The sequence below is a fragment of the Zonotrichia albicollis genome, chromosome 10 (genome assembly GCF_047830755.1).
Source record: "Zonotrichia albicollis isolate bZonAlb1 chromosome 10, bZonAlb1.hap1, whole genome shotgun sequence".
Lineage (NCBI taxonomy): Eukaryota > Metazoa > Chordata > Aves > Passeriformes > Passerellidae > Zonotrichia > Zonotrichia albicollis.
In genome coordinates, this window is record NC_133828.1 from 26,001,424 (window position 1) to 26,017,990 (window position 16,567).

The window sequence follows — 16,567 nt, forward strand, 5'->3', positions numbered from 1 at the left end:
AGAGTGCTAGTGAGGGAAATCAATGTTCAAAAAGCATAGTACAAATCTTTCTGGTCAGAAGAGGTATTGCTGAAACAACTGTGCTGCTGAGAGCATAATTTGTTTTTCTATTCTTCAACAGTTTCTGATCTTTGTATGCTATCTCTAGGATTTAAAGAGAGTTTCCTTTTTTCAATGCATCTGGAAATATTAATCTTTGGATTGAGGTAGGAATTTTACCCATAGTTCCTGAGGGCCACTTATTTAACATCTGTTTAGATGTAAGGAGGAGAGCGGTTTTTTGAATCTCATGTTGCCTCTGGATCAAAAAGTCACTGCAAAAAGGAGCATTTTAACAAGAAATAGTCCAATCATGGAACATTTCCAAATAAAATTTCCCAATAATTATGTCTGCTAGACATAAAAACAGATAAATTATATTGAATCAACTTGTACATAAATATGAAAGCAGTAGGGGAGGTATGGTTACATGAGTCACCTACACACCAAATAATTATTAACATGCTTGTTGATTTTAGTCTTAAGTGTCAGGGTGATTCCCTGCTGTAAAAGCCCCAGTGAATGCATTTGTATTAGTACTTTGCAGCAGAGAGACTCTAATCTGCCAATTCCTAAAAATGAATGCAACGTTCTTGAGGAAACCATGCTGGAAGTGGCACTCTGGGTAAAATTCTGAAGGGAAGAGGAACATTTTCACTGTCTTTAAGAACGCCAACATTTGTTGACTGATAACAACTAATGGCAGACTGGAGAGTTGGAGTATCAAAGAGGTACTAACCCTAATGAAGGGTATACTAAAGGGTTGAGTTGAAAAAACCATTAGAATCAATGGGAAGTGTTTTAGCCTCAGGTCTGATGTGCTTTTCATAATGCTGGTGTAGTCCTGTGGTATTCAGTGTGTCAGGATAATCTACACTGGGAGTGAAGTTAGGAATAATACAGACCAAAAGAGGCAATCCAGAAAAAAATTTTTCAAACAGAATCTGGGACTCCAGGAGGATACAGTCAGGCTATCCTAAAATAAAAGAGGTGCGCCAGAGTTAAGTAGAAGGGAATTATAATAAAGATGAAAGTCCTAGAAGGAAGGGGTAATGGGAAAGATCATCTGTTCCCAAGGCAAAGAAATAACCTAATTATCTACAACAGGACATTAATTGTCCATTAAACATAGGTGCTGTGGAAAGTAAATATTCAGCTTTTGGTGACTCAAGAATGCATATCACTGACTGAAACATTTGTTTCTAATGAGGGATTGATAGTGTCATCTATAAGGAGAAAAGTTGTTTGAATGAAAATGTTTTTGCAAGGAACACTTCCACCACCTCAGTGATATATAGCTTCTTATTTCCTTGGTCCTTCTATGGCTCCATGAAATCATTCTGTATTTCCTTAGTTAAACATATGGAGGAAAAATATGAAACATTTTAACAAAATTTTCATCCATGCTACAGAAGGTACCTTCAGATGAGATTCTCTCTTTGAGGTAAGACGTGTATCTGCTCTGTTTAATGACATATTGTACTCTAAGTACTACTAAGAAGAAAGGGATGTTATTAATACTGCAACTATAACTTTTACAGATAAATTATTTATTGTAGAGTGGTTTTTTTACTCTGCTCCTGGTCTGAATGAACATAATTTTGATATAATTGAAGAGAGGATAAAACAAAAATCACTAGAGTCAGAAGAAGAATGCTGTCTTCTGTTTTACTTGAAGAAGTATAGTTATTGAAGTTCCTTCTTTGTAATGAGATTTTTTTTTTTCTGTTCAGTTGCTACCACCTTATGGTTGCCTGCCATGGTAAAGACTAGGGGAACATTCATAATCAATGAAGGATACACAGAAGTAGAGTGCACTCTAACAAGAGCAGAGTAAAATGATACCAAAAAGTGCCTGGAAAAAATAGTCCCATAATTTTGGGGTGAACTAGTTTTCCTCCAGAAAAAGAGCTAAAATTTAAAGCTATGAACAAAATCTGCATAGCATTTGATACCCTGTTCAGCTGGCTACAGAGAGAAGACACAGTCCAGGAGATCTAGCAGCCAGAACTTCTAGAAAAGGCATGCTGCCAGAGTCTGACAGAAAATGAATTAAAATGCTGTCTGCTGGTTCTATAGTTAACAGGATTGTTCCCAGACTTCATAAGTGCATACACAAAAAGAGACAATTGTGATAAAGGGTTAATATGCTGGGTGAATATTGTTTATATCTCTATATTGTTAGCACCAGGGTGTTGATGAGCACATATTTATCCATAAGCCACTAATTTACTGCCACTTTGCCCATGGTGTTGGAGAACCTCATTACTTCCCAGTATCTGATTGGGAGAAGCTGACCAGAATTTTAACAGAATCATGAGAGCACTACAATGAGCTTCATGCTGCAATGAACCTGTTGTCTAAGGCTGCCACACAGCACATGTAAGTTTCTTTACTTTTGATACATATTACATGTGCTCTAGCAGAGTTTATCACTGATGTGCAAATTCATTTAAAGGTGACCTGCAGGAATATTAAAAACAACCTCCAAGGCTTAGGTATATATGCTGAATACCCCAGGCATTTATCTCAGTTTTAATATGGACTGTAACCATTTTTACTTGTAATGCTTCCAAGAAGTCTTCACTCACTGTAAGTTGTGGGTTCCTTCTCAGCATGACCCACTGGCCTGCTACTGGTCATGTCAAATGTTCTGTAGAACCCTGAGGGAGGCTGGTTTGAGCCATCCAGGTATATTAAAATTCATTATTACAATGCTACAGGGCTTTAAACATTCTCAATTTTATGTGGATACGAAATGAATGACACTAAAAAACCCAAAATGCAACAACAAGAAAAGCTCTGCATGTTAGAAACATACACAGAGCTTTAGAAAAGACATTTATTTAATGCTGTTAAACTAGCCCCATATTTTGCAAAGGGATCATGTGGGGCATCAGCTGTCATCTGGTAAATGTATTCCAAGGGGTCATCTCATAGGAGCAGTTGCTATTATGCAGTTAGAATTCAGAGGGTTTTGAAAAGAAAATTAAAAGGGTAGTTGGGTAAAGAGAATGGGCTTTAAATGTAAATTTGCTAAAACTTCTTTTGGAAGAATTTCTGTGGCATACGTTCCATGTTTCTAAATCTGACAAGTACTCTATAAAGTGGTTTGACTTTCCATTCCCATATAGATTTTATTTTTGTGCTGAGATGCTAAATTCTGCACCAGTTCAGTGTAATTATTTTAATGATTTATTAATTTTTTTCCACAAAATTTGTTAGACAGTCATTATGTCATTTAATTTAGGATTGTTCATACAAGCAAGGATTTCCATGTCCATTTCGCAGAACAAAATACTCATTGCTTTTGCTGGGTGCTCACTTATTGCATTCCATATAGTTTTAACAGTAAAATGGCTATGGTTAGATTTGTTTTGTATTTGTTGGATCACCCTCTGCTTCTCATACAAATTTAAATTGGTATCAGCTTTGAATTGCTGTCACACTCACACACTCAAAATCTGCACCTCTCCCATTTCATAGCAAGGTAAAATTAGAAATTATTTCTGTTCACATTGGCTCCTTTCTTTCATCTCCTCAAGCCTAAAATAAGTTTAGTATAAATTTAAATAAAGTGTCTTATTAAAAAGATCTTGGTGCATCCAAAAATTACCCATTTATAGTAGTCTCAGGAAAGTCATTGGATTTATCTCAGTGCTAAATGATGAAGAACCCCCAAGAAACACATACAGGCTTTATCCACTGGGACCCAAAGCAGAAAGTAAATTAGCTCTTTATCTTGTTTGGATTTTTGTTAATCAAGAAAAATGCAGTTAATTACTGTGACAGGAAGCAGTGCATGTAGAAACTACACTGAGCCTGGAGCCAGATGTCATGCAGTCTAAGATAGCCTAAGTTTGTTGTGCTGCCTCTCTGTGAGCAGAAGAGAACCTCCTAAATCACAGCTAGAACTTGTTACTTTATTCAAATAGGAATTTCAGTAACTCACATAAGGGAAACTTATTTTTTTTCATGGCCATAAATGTTTGTTTGTTGGATTTTGATTTCAGTTTTTTGAACATGGCCTTGTGGGGTTTGGGATTGTTCTGAAATCTGGATGAACTTAACATCTCTGTGATCTTTCAACCTCTCAATTTGTTTGCAACTGGCTAGTGAAAATTGCCAACTTTGATTCAACAGACAAGCATGATGTATTACTGAATGAGAATGGAAACAAAGCAAAATAGTTTCTTTAAAAAAACCCTACATTTAGAGAAGGGGAATTAATACAAAATGCAGAGCAGGACTCAGTCAAAACTTCTCATTTTGTTCCCCCTGGCTACTCTGGGAATCACAGTTCAGATCAGGATCAGTTGGATCAACTTGGATCAGCTTATGAAGATTTTACTACTATATTCTAGTCCATTGCTTTTGATAGTTCAAATATCTTAAGAATGCCTGCTATCAAGCAAAAATAAATACTCTTAGTCCTATTCTTATAATTGTGAGCTGAATTCTTGAGATTTCTTGTGGCAATGCTTTCTTAATTGGAGTTGAAAGTAGTATCAAGCAAAATCTATACTGTTTGAGTATATTTCCACTGAGTCTTTCACAGATCACTGGAATTTTATCAAGCCTCTAGACTTTAAGGAGAAGGTCAGGGTATGGATTTGGGATTGCTGTGATGTTTGTTATGTTGCAACAGTTCATAAAGCATTGCTGACTCCCAAATGCCAGCAAGGAGAGAGTATTTGCTTTCCATAAGGAATGACCCTAGTCAGATTGTGTGTCAGCAGTGGGAATAAAGCAGATTTTAAGGTTTCTTTCTGTGTTAGTGGTTGGGCTTGATGGTCTTTTCCAGCCTTTGTGACTCTATGATTCTTCTTCCTATCATTGCAGAGCCGCCAAATTTTGACCCTGGAACGCTGCTCTGTGGATTGTCTGATTTCATGCATAGGCTGTTCTTGTGAGTACATTCCATCAGTAAGCAATGTCAGAAGGCCAATGAAGAAGGCTGGTCGCCATATGTGTGTATGATTTCTCATCTGCTGTTTTCTTTTTTGTTTTTCTCAGCCTTTGTAAGGAATGCTAATTTAACTTCCATGTTTATGTTGTTTGGGCACCTATCCCAAATTCAGACCATCATTCAGCAACCTATTACACCAGTTCCCAACAGAGTGCAAGGATTCATGACAAATGATGTTCAGCCCAGGCAGGGGGTGAAGGCTGTGGGGTGAGAGAAGCACTGTGAGAGGCAGAAGATCCCAGTTCTTAGCTCTGTAAGACTCAGCACAAGCTGGGAAGCCACCACCTCACAGACAGCTGATAGGGTATCAGACGAGTGGCTAGGTGAAACCTAAATGCCTGTTCCTGGCTCCTACTGTGTTCCTACTATCACAGTTTATCTGTAATTTAGGAAAGAAACATATAATCTTACCAATTGCCTTGCAGAAGTTGTCAGCTCCTTGTTTACACAGTTCATGAAATAGATAGTGTTTCAAGGTTACTTGTGACTAGCTGTTGTTCTGAGGTGGCAGGAAATGTGGCTTCTAATTAGCTCATGTTCATCAAAGTCAAATTCTTCAAATCCTTGGGACCTGCATTACAGAGAAATTGCCTCCAAGTACGACGTAGTAAGAAGAAACTAGCATTATTTAAACTATTGGAAATTCAGAGAAAATAATGTGACATTTACCCCATTTTGACTGACAAAGTAAAAATATTGCAATATTTCTCAAAATATATATTCAGCAAAACTATAGTCATATTAATGTCTAAATTGTTATTTTTACATAAATAGAAAGGCTTCAAAGATGGATCTCTTACTGGGAATACGCCTAGAGTTATAGAAAAAAAGTAACTATTTTATATTTACAATGCACAATAAAATGTAGTCAATGATGAAAGAATGCTATGAAATGGATTACAGAATATCAGAAATCAAATCTGCAGAGAAAAGATTTTCTGCTTTTCTCATCAGCAAAATTTTGTAATTACAAAGTTTGCTCCTAAGTGTCTGATGGGTGGTAGTCTCTTTCACAGCACCAGGCTGAAGGCAATGTTTATTGAAGACCGATCTTAGTATATTTGTCTATTTTTTACTTTAATTTTAAGAACAGGTACACTCATGGTTGACTTTATTGAATCTCTTATGACTACTTTGATATGTAACCATGAAACAAATTTTGGCTCAAAACCCCAGACTAATAGCAACCAAAATGTCTTGTGTTGGTTTTGAAGAGTTTTTAAAAGACATAAGCTATGCTTCCAAGGATTCTGGACTCTTTGCTCTAAAGCTGGTAATCACTCAACTTCTTGGCATGATATTATTTTGAAATTTTCAAAATTTTTGGTTATCCTAAAAGTAGTTCCTCTGCCTCTTCTTTGGGAAAGCTTGAAACTGTATCACTTTGGCTCATAAGTGAAATTCTGCTTTTTCAAGTGTAGAATTTCTCATTAAGTTGCAACTCTGATTTTTCCAGCCTGCTTTAAACCTGCTCTAAATGCAAGATAATGCAAAGCTGATGGTTTATATGGAGTTTCCAGAAGTGGCTTTAATACGACAACCATGACAGGATAACATTTCATGTGGAAACTCATGCTTAGAGGACCAAATTGGATGATTGTGGCTAAAACTATTAGAGAAGGGCTTAAGTCCTCAATGACAACAAACAAGTGGCAAAGGTAACATAAAATCTTGTCCAACAGCACTAATTTCCTTACTTGCCTTCTGTTTCCAAAATAGGGGTTTAGTGTAAAAAAAAAGTGTTAATGTTATTTATCAGTTCTAACTTGGGATCGGGAAAAGCAGCTGGGAATTTCGTATGAAAGGTCCATATTTTTGCCTTTCCCATGTACAGTGCTATTGGATATGGATGGCCATAACTTCCATGATTCCTACATTCTCAAGTTAAAAAATGTAGCATCATCCCCAGTTGCACATATACACAGTACAGAGGCACCCAGTTAAACTGCTCACTTACAAGGGGACCCTGTCCTGGCTCCTACTTAATTCAGACCGTGAAATCACAGCTTTATTGGCTGGCAGTCCTGCACAGTGCAGGTACTCTCCCAGCATTCTTCAAGCCTGCTTGGATCACTAGCTCTGAGTTTAAAGCTCAAGAATAAAGGTGCTTCTTTATTTGATAATTTCATAAGGCAGGCGCTGTAAGTATTGCATTTTCTTGTGGAAACAAAACCGCAGCTTTGACTTGTTTACCCCATTGTATGGAAAGTCATTTAATCCTGAAGTTGAGTCTGAAAAATCTCATTGTATCAAGGATTTAATTTGTTTTATAAACTATATAGTAGCTCTCCTTTTAAAAATTATGCACAACGTAATTATATGTTTTATATATATGTATGTATGTATATATATAAACTCGAGTTTTACTTTATCTTTATAATCAAGACAACTTTAATACTTATTTAATCTTCTTTCTACCTGCCCCTTTCCCCAAACAGGAGTATTTTACTGCTGTTCTTCCATTCTGTACGGCTGCTGTCCGTACATTCTGCAATTCCTGCGTTTTACTAGAACATTAAATGATCCTAGAGGAAAATATTTACTCTAGAAAGTAGTCCGTTATTCTGTAAGGACAAATAGTAGGGGTTTATGGTGCAGCCAGGAAGCTGCCGTGAGAACAAGCCGCTTGCTCACGCTTTTGGGCAGCAGCCCCGTCTTTGTGGCAGCAGCCGCAATATTAATTGCGCAGTGCCCCCTAGGGACTCTGCCTCCGCCGGGACGCCCCAGCGCCGCTCGCACGCCGCTCCGCTTCCCCTTTCTCGACCTTGACAATAACTTGGAATTTCATCCTTTTCCAACTGTAATGATATGACTTGCTCTTTAACTCCTTCCAGGTCTTTTTTGTTGTTGTTTGTTTGGTTTGGTTTTTGAAGTTAACTGTGGTTCATAGCATTCTGTATTTTCAAGCACGCATATTTGGTTTTAGGTAGGAAGTTTTCTCTGCATTATTTGAATTTGATGGTGACATTTTAAGACATTCTTTTCCAGTTTGGTGTTTCTAGGAGACACCAAACTGGGTTGGCTTTCTTTTCAATTTTTTGAAGATGGGCTTTCTTTTCAATTTTTTGTTAAAAAGGAGCTGTGTGAATTTCCTTTTCAAAGCCAGGATTTGGTCCGTGCTGGTAGAAAGAGGCTGGAAACTGCAGTACTCATCACATACCTGATGAGTGATTTCTTATACTTATTGATATGGTGGTTTCAGGGAAATAATAGTAATAATGAGAATGATAAGGACATGTTTTCTTTTACATCACTCACATTGGTGAGCTGAGAAGTGCAAAGAAAATTTGTTCAGGGGAAAGAAGAATTTTGCCTGAAGTATTTACGATCAAAACAGTTGGGAAATAAAAGATGGCAAAATGAGCAAAGGGCAGTAGGTTTTGAATAGGCTTCATCAGCAGAGGGGAGAGGTCATCTAGGAAGATTAGTTGTAGGAGCTATTAAATCACCTTTGTGACACTGTTAGAAGAAGCTGCTTAACATAATCATGTGCAATCAGTAAAAATGCTCTTTATTACAGAGCAGTTTTGATTTTCATATTTGGTATTGTTATGTAAGATGGTGTAATGTAAGGCCATACACATTTCCCTAGTACAAATTACCAGCATTAATGATTTATGGTGTTTTCCTGGCAACTTTTAAAGTAAAAAATTATTGGGAAACATCTCTCCAAACCTATTTCCACTAATATATTTCTTAGAGCATTGCACAGTTTTTTTCTTTATACTGTACTTTTAGACAATTGAAACTGATACAGAGTTTATATACCAACAAGTCCTGCATCCTGTACCTCTGTTTGACTTTGATTATCCTTCTTATTGACACAATGCCAACCATCTCTTTGAAGTGCTTATCACCTAGTGATAAGACTCCACAAAAAAAAGATTTTCCTCTAATCCGGTTTCTCCAGTTTGGAATAAGCGTTTTCTATGCATATTTTCCTATGTGTAAAGTAGAGAATAATATCACCACTTATGTTTCTCATATATTTATGTTCATGGCTATCTCAGGATAGACATGCCAAATTCACATTTTGGATTTGGACATATCATGGTTGCAAGATGTTAGAACCCACATTTTATGAGAACTAGATAGAAAATTTGAGAGTGATGGAATATTTGCTAGGGTGTTTTGTTGGGCTTTTAAAAATTATTTTATTTTTTATAAGTTCTTGGCACATAATAGTATCTTGTAAGATACTGTTATAATTCATGGCTATCTCAGGATAGACATGCCAAATTCACATTTTGGATTTGGACATATCATGGTTGCAAGATGTTAGAACCCACATTTTATGAGAACTAGATAGAAAATTTGAGAGTGATGGAATATTTGCTAGGGTGTTTTGTTGGGCTTTTAAAAATTATTTTATTTTTTATAAGTTCTTGGCACATAATAGTATCTTGTAAGATACTGTTATAATTTTCCCTGAGTTTTCCTCCTGTCTAGATCAAAATTTTGTCATGATGCATGTGTTTGTACCATGAGGTACAACAGATTTCCAGATAAACTGAATCAACAAGGGATGGCCAAGTACTTTCAAATAAGCAAACTTAATTAATTTAATCAGTACTTACTTAACTTAATCAGTAAACTTAAACTAATCTTGACTGTTATAATTCTGCTTCCTTAGTGATGAACAATTGTGGGACCCAATATCTACTAGCAAGCTACCAAATTGCAACAGATTATAGGCTGTACTCTTACATATTTTATTATTTTCTATGAATCTATCTTGTCCATATGAAGTAAAATCATGTCAGAAATATAGGATTTTATTTTTAATATTTTACTTCCTTTTTACCTCTCCGTTTGGTATAAATCAGAATATTCCTTGCATATTCTTTTACCTCCATTTTTGTGATTTATTAGATGGCATTAGCATGTGTTGGCTCTTTCTTTCATTTTCCCTGATAATCTGGCAGCCAGAAAGAGCTAGGATGAGGTACAAGTGCAAGTACATACTTTTGGAAACCATTCTAAAGCATAATATATTGAAATGTTTCATAATGAATCCTTGTTTGCCAGAAAAAGATTCAACCATGCCAGAAAATTATCTGTGAGGAATAATTCTAGCCCCTTCTTTCCTCCCCCTCTTCCCAATTTGTGTTGCTTGGAAGAGGAGAAGAAAAATGGCACAGATGCATGCAGCATTGCACAAAGAGTATATATGGACATTTCAGTCACTGATATTTCCCCATTTTCTGATGCTAATGTAAGATATGTTGGTTTTGCATTTGTAATTAAGATGAACAGATGGTGAAGACTTAGTTTAAAGTAATACTGTACATCCATTAAAATAATCTCTGCTGACAGTGATTCTTTACTATAGCAAGACTTAATTGCATATATAACATGTGTACATCAGAAAGAACTCGGTCTTTAGCCATTTGCTCTGTCAGGACAATAGTAAAACAGACGTCACCAAAACAGAATTTGTCCTGGAGACTCCTAAGAGTAACAGATGCATCTCTGCTGACAATATTGCCTTGCTTTAATTAATGAACACTTTATGAATAAAAGAACACATAATTTCAGAAAATATGCAGGATTTCTTCTGAAAAAGGGAGCTCAAGTTTTGCAGGAGGAAGGTTCAGGAACATGACAGTAAAAATTTTAACAGATAAACTTGATGTTGCTTACACTATTTCTCTCATGGAGTAGTACATGTAATTTAAGTGTTCCTTGGCAGGCGTTATAAATGTGTGTCTTTTTGAACTGGGTTTTTGTTTTAAATTAGTTCATTGTGAGGGATCTGACTGAAGCAAGTCCTTAAACCTCTGTGAAGCAAAAGGCCCCAGCATGCTTTCCTCTTTCCATAGAAATTATACAAAATGCCATTTTTCTAATTGTTCATGTATAGGTTATATAAAAATATCATTATGTGTTTCCACCTTAAGATCTGTACTGCACAGGAAATGGAGCTTCAGGTTATGTCCAAAGCAGGTACCTGTCCTTCACCTGCTGTACAGAACAGCAACACTTTTTTTGAGTAATAATACTTATTTTTCAAAAACATCATTTGGTGATTGTGTATTTATAAGTCAACCCCTTTTCTGTTTGCTTCTTGTTCTATCTGCCATCACCACATTGGTACCTGTTTTCCATGATAATGAAAACTAGAAAATTCTAACCTCTGAGGACATAATTTGGCAGAAATACTTCCTTCCTTTTCCCAAGCCTCTTTTGTAAGGACATATATTTTACTATTGTTATGATTACCAAAAATTAAGTATAGGGTTTGATTAGCATTTCTGCAAGTTTTTTAAACCAAAGTACATCTTCTATTGTGCCAGAACTATCAGCAAAATCACTATACAGTGGCTGAACATGTCTTTACTGCAAAAAACAGTTGTCCACACTAATTCGACAAAATCTGTGAATCCCCATTTTTCTGTTTCGTGCTTCATCTGTTGAAGGTCTGGGCTCCATTCTCCACTCTCCTCATTCTCCGCTCTCTCCTCATTCAGGACAATGCCTTGGAGACTGTAGTGCATCACGCTTCGGTTTAAATTCCTTCTTTTTTTTTTTTCTTGTTGAAATTCTGCATTGTTTAAAAATATTTAGATATTTATTGAAGCAAAGACTTGAACCCTGAGGCCCCATTTTCCACAGGAGTACCACAAACCTCATGTTACTGAGTCATTTTCACTGTGCCTCAGAATATTTAAGTGTATTAAACCAAGTGGAATAGCACCAGCAGGAGAGATTGAGAGACTCTTTATCCTAGAATATGAAAATTCTGTAACATGGTAGTTAAATATTTTTCCAGGAAATATGATTCAGAACCCCTCAGGTAAAAAAATAATTGAACCAAACTTTCTTCTATTCAAGATGGGCTGTGGGCTAAAGCAGGAGAGAGGTACTACTTTTTTTAAATCAATACATTCATTTTCTCTACAATGTCTGAAATTGAAATTAAATATTTCTCTTCAGTGTGTGTATCTCCTTCCCATCCAAAAGCTAAACTATTTAAAAATAATTTGGGCTGGGGAAGAATATGGTTTGACAGGCACACTGAGAAAGTCTTTTGCATAGATTTCATTCTGGTGACAGAATTAGACCAAATAATTCTGTAAATACAGCTAAGGTATATGGGTAGTGCTCACTGCAAAAGGAAATAAAAAAGGCAAGGAGACAGACTGGGACCCAAGGGAACACAAAAGGGCTGCAAGTTTTACAAAACATTCATTTGTCTAATTTACTCAACATAACAAAGAAAGTATCAATTTATTTGGGGAGTTAGCAGAAATTATTGATTAGAGGAGTAGTATATTTACTGAATATAGGATGGGTAATGTTTTTGAATGGATATAGACAATATCTCTCCAAAACTGGAATGATCCATAAGTCATAGGATGCAGAGCGCAAAACACCATCAGACTAACATACTGAGAAAGGCTTTAAACAATAACTGAGTAAATCTTGGAAGAGTTCCAAAGAAACCGGGAACAGAAAAGGAACTACATGCACAATAATGGGGTTTAGACAATAGAGATAGTGCAGCAGACATTTGTGAATGGAGTATTAGCTCTTTAATTATAATAATTACCTAAGTTTAAGGTCAAGGCACCTGTGCATTCCTGTCTGTGAGAAACTGATTAAAAAATTAGAAGTAGCATTTAATCTCTGTGATACTGTTTCCAAAAATTCTCATAGAAATTTGGATATTGCCAAGATTATTACTTATTATTTGTACTGTATCTAGAGACATTGACTGAGATAGGTCCCATGTCACCAGCCTGATATCATTCATATCAAGATTGACTCTCTTACCTCTTGAAATAAAATGTAAAATGAAAGTTCTCCACAGGGAGGAAAACCATGAAAAAGGAAGACTCACATCTTATTTTATTCTACCTTCCCATTCATACTGAACACAGAAATGAAAGGCGTCATTTTGTTCCCTTTAGTAACTCAGACAAGTCTATTCCTGGTCTTGGAAATTAACTTTTTAGCTAATCAGTTGGTATAACCTTGGTTTGCTGCAAGGGAACCCTATGTGAGAAGGGGTGAACGTGGATCTTGTCACCCGCACGTGGATGGAGTAGAGAGTTTTGCAAAGTGTCTCTGTCTGGGAACAACACTACTCACATCATCCGAGTTAGGTTCATGGCTCCTGGGGGCTCTGTCCTGATTTCTGAGCAGGAGAAGGCAACTGTGGGAGCAGTTTGTGCTTTGGAAGCCCCACGTGCAGCCAGGGTGGGACAGCAGGGCTGGCAGCGGCGTTTGTGCCACGCAGCTCCGCGGTTTGCTCGCTGCCGGCCACGCTGGGCCAGTTCACATCTCAAAAAGAGCAGGCAGAGATCCCTGAGGTGCATACACAGACAGACACACTTTCCCCTTTCCCCTCCTCCCCCAAGGTGTAAGTATTTGGAGGTTGATTGCAGGTAGCAGAGGAAAGCCAGTCCAATAGGAAGAGATACCAGCATTTTTTATTGAGAGCACAGTTAGAGGAGACTCAGATGAGGAAAGGGTGTCAATTTGAGGGAACTGGGGAATAAACAGAAGAGGCAGAAGGGATAAAACAAAGAGAAGAAGGAAATATGAGAGGTGATGGAGCCAAGATATGGAGATGTGTCATATAGGAAGACATTTACTAAAAGCTTACAGAGATGAGAAACATAAGGTAATTTCTAAAAAGAAGGGAGCAAGTGCATGAAAAGAGTAATAGAAGAGGGCAAGAGGAAAGCTGGAAAAAGAGACTGAAAAAGTAAATGTGACATTTTGGAAATGAATTCCTGTAATTTGTTGTAACTATTGCTCTGCAATGCCATTTCTGACAGAAGAACATTTCCATCCCAGTAAAAATTTGAAATTTTTATAGGGATTTTAAAATGGGTATTTCTAATAAATCACATATGGAAATGTTAGTGTTTAAATTTTTGTTAGTATTAAATGTTAGTAATAAATGTTAGTATTAATTTTTATTTTAGAAAACAGTCTTCATTTAAAAATTTTCATTCACGGTTTCTTGACTTTCTCTCTTTTTGCTACTTCCCTCCCTTTTTCTTTTCTCTCATTCTACCTCAAATCTGCACCATCTTCAAAAAATAATTACATTCTTCTGTCAGAAGGAATATTGAGTTTAAAAATGAAAAATACGAGTCCACTTGACAAGAAGAAAGGAACTGCTTTTGCAAAAGGTCACAGAAAATAATAAAAAATACAGAGTAAAACAAATGCAATAGTATTTTTTGATGAAAAAATTTAAGTGACATGTCCAGAAAAACTTTGTTGGGAAACAAAGACATTTTGTAGTTTGTGTTTCTCATATTTCTGAGTGAAAAAGGAAACAATGAAAGGATATGTTAAAACACAAGCAACCTTTGGGCCCCTTTCCGACCCTGAAGCAAGTGTCAGGCTATCACTGCAGAGGGAGATGTTTTCTCTCCAGCTGTGGCCTGTGGTTGATAACCAGACCTTTTACATTTCAGCTGTAAGTGCTAAAGATGCCATAAAAGAAACAGAATTAATGTTTTTTCACCATTGTACATGCTCACCCCCTTTTGTGCTTTCACTATTTCAGGGGTCATTGTTTACATTCACATTTGAGGTAAAATCCACTAGACATGATCACTGGAAAAAGAAATTCACAGAAGATGAATTGAGAAAATGAGGTGCCTGTGGTGAAATTCTGGGTAAAAGCACAAAATTAACTGTCATCCAAGCCAAAGAAGGTGAGTAACTCCAAGTCAGTACCACCATCACTCTGATTGAAGTAGTGAAAGAACATTGAAAGAGCCTGTTCTAGGTGAGAACAAGTCTAAAGAGGAGGAAAATGGTTAGAAGATGAGAGGATGGAAAGCTTTTAGTGAATCAAAAGCACCTGTTAACAATATATAAATAAATAAAAGTGAAGAAGAATCCTTCTTCCTTTTCTTGAATGTCTGGGTCAGATAAAACCAAGTCGTTTGACAGTATCTTGTGAGAGGGAATGCAATAATGTTAAAATATGGCAAGAAGTCAGTAATAGTTCATGGTAAGCATATTCTTACAGTGAAAGCTGAGACCAAGGGTGATTGATTGCTTTCAATATTATTAAAACCTGAAAGTTTGACTAGAGCAGAAAACTAAAAATAAAGTTCTCTAGGATTATTCATTTTATAATATCATCTGAAAACTTCAAGAGGGAAGGTTCTGTAAGTCAATATGCAATCATATTTAGAAGCAGTTGATGTTTTAGAAAGCTTGTCGTTTAAAAACACAAGTGAAGGAATAGGAGGAAGAGCAGAAAAGGAAGCTAGTATACTTTCCACTAAAAGTTTATTCTGGGAATTATTAAGAAAATACTATTCTAAGCTCAGCTTGACAACATCTCAGGCTGTCTGGAGATATTGAGAAAACCTCACTGGAAAACTAATCAATGTGTCTTGCATAAAACCTGGGTTTGTAAAGTGGCTGGACTACATTATCTTTTAGGTTGCTTCTAGCAGAACATTTTTGACTGGGGGAAAAAAAAGAGTGCTGGTCTTCTGACTCCAGGCTACCCAATATTTTTCTCACTGACTTTTTAGGGGAAATAACATGAAACTTTGTTTCATTGAAACTTTGGCTGTCACTGCAGTTGCACTGTGAACAGCTTCTCTTCCGCTGGTATGCAGCTATTTCCTGAAACAGTCCAATTAATTTAAATATGCAAATAATTTCTACCAGAAGCAAGAACAGATTCATAATATGGACCTTGGTTTTGGGGTTGGGGTGAGGGAGGGGTGGGGATTCTGCCCTAAATGTGATTTTTTCTTTCACCTAAGAATTTAATTTAGAAGTGTCTTATAAGGCCGAATTTACTTAATTCTGTAGAGCGCTCTGAGATCCAAAGTCAGAAGTGCTAAAAACTTTGCAAGGTTTTCTTCCCCACTAATTAACATCCCAGTGATCAGATGGGATTTTGTAGAGTAGGCTAGCAATTCTATGTAATGATCTTATATTGTAGATGAGAATATTTGTCACTTTTGGTGATATTTGCATTGTTTACTCAAGGCAAAGTAGAGAGAGCGAATAATTCTTTCTATTAGCATAGAATTACGAGGGATTAAGCAAGGCAGATTTGAGAGAAATGGTGGCAATTTTTTCATTGACAGAACTTGTCAACAGTTAAAGGTGAGAAAGGACAATAAGTGGGAATGATGAAAGCTTTTTCCTTTTCTTCCATTTTAAAATTGACAAATAGCTTCACCAGGCAGAAACACAGCAGAATGAATTGTAATAAACACAGTGTTTTGGTAAATTATCTTTGTTAGTGAGGAAAAATCAATGTATTGATTTATTTTTTTATGTGCAGAATCTAGTTATAGAATGCCTCATAAAAATCATCCTTTTAATTCTTGCATAAGAGCAAGGTAGAGAAACTCCACTTCCAATCACAGTGTTTCAGCCTCTTTTTGTTTCTGGAGAGTAAGTTTGAAGGGCAGAATGGTAAAATCATGTTCTTACTGCTTTTGAAGGGTACTTAAGAGTAGTTCCATTATCTTCAAGTTGGGGTAAAAAGAAAAGGTGTGTGTTTAAGTGACTTTAGCCCCTGACTTTCTGCAGTAGCTCACCAGAATAGAGACACTA

The 16,567-nt window shown here is 36.4% G+C and overlaps 1 long non-coding RNA gene across 1 annotated transcript in view; it reads left to right on the forward strand.

Moving 5' to 3' along the window:
• Window positions 1-6,470: 6,470 nt before the first annotated feature.
• Window positions 6,471-16,567, forward strand: part of LOC113458888 (uncharacterized) — a 29,183-nt gene continuing 19,086 nt past the window's right edge. Inside the window, exons 1-2 of the long non-coding RNA XR_003379611.2 lie at window positions 6,471-6,666; window positions 14,538-14,688. This is a non-coding gene — a long non-coding RNA (uncharacterized LOC113458888). The remainder of the gene's footprint in view (window positions 6,667-14,537; window positions 14,689-16,567) is intronic.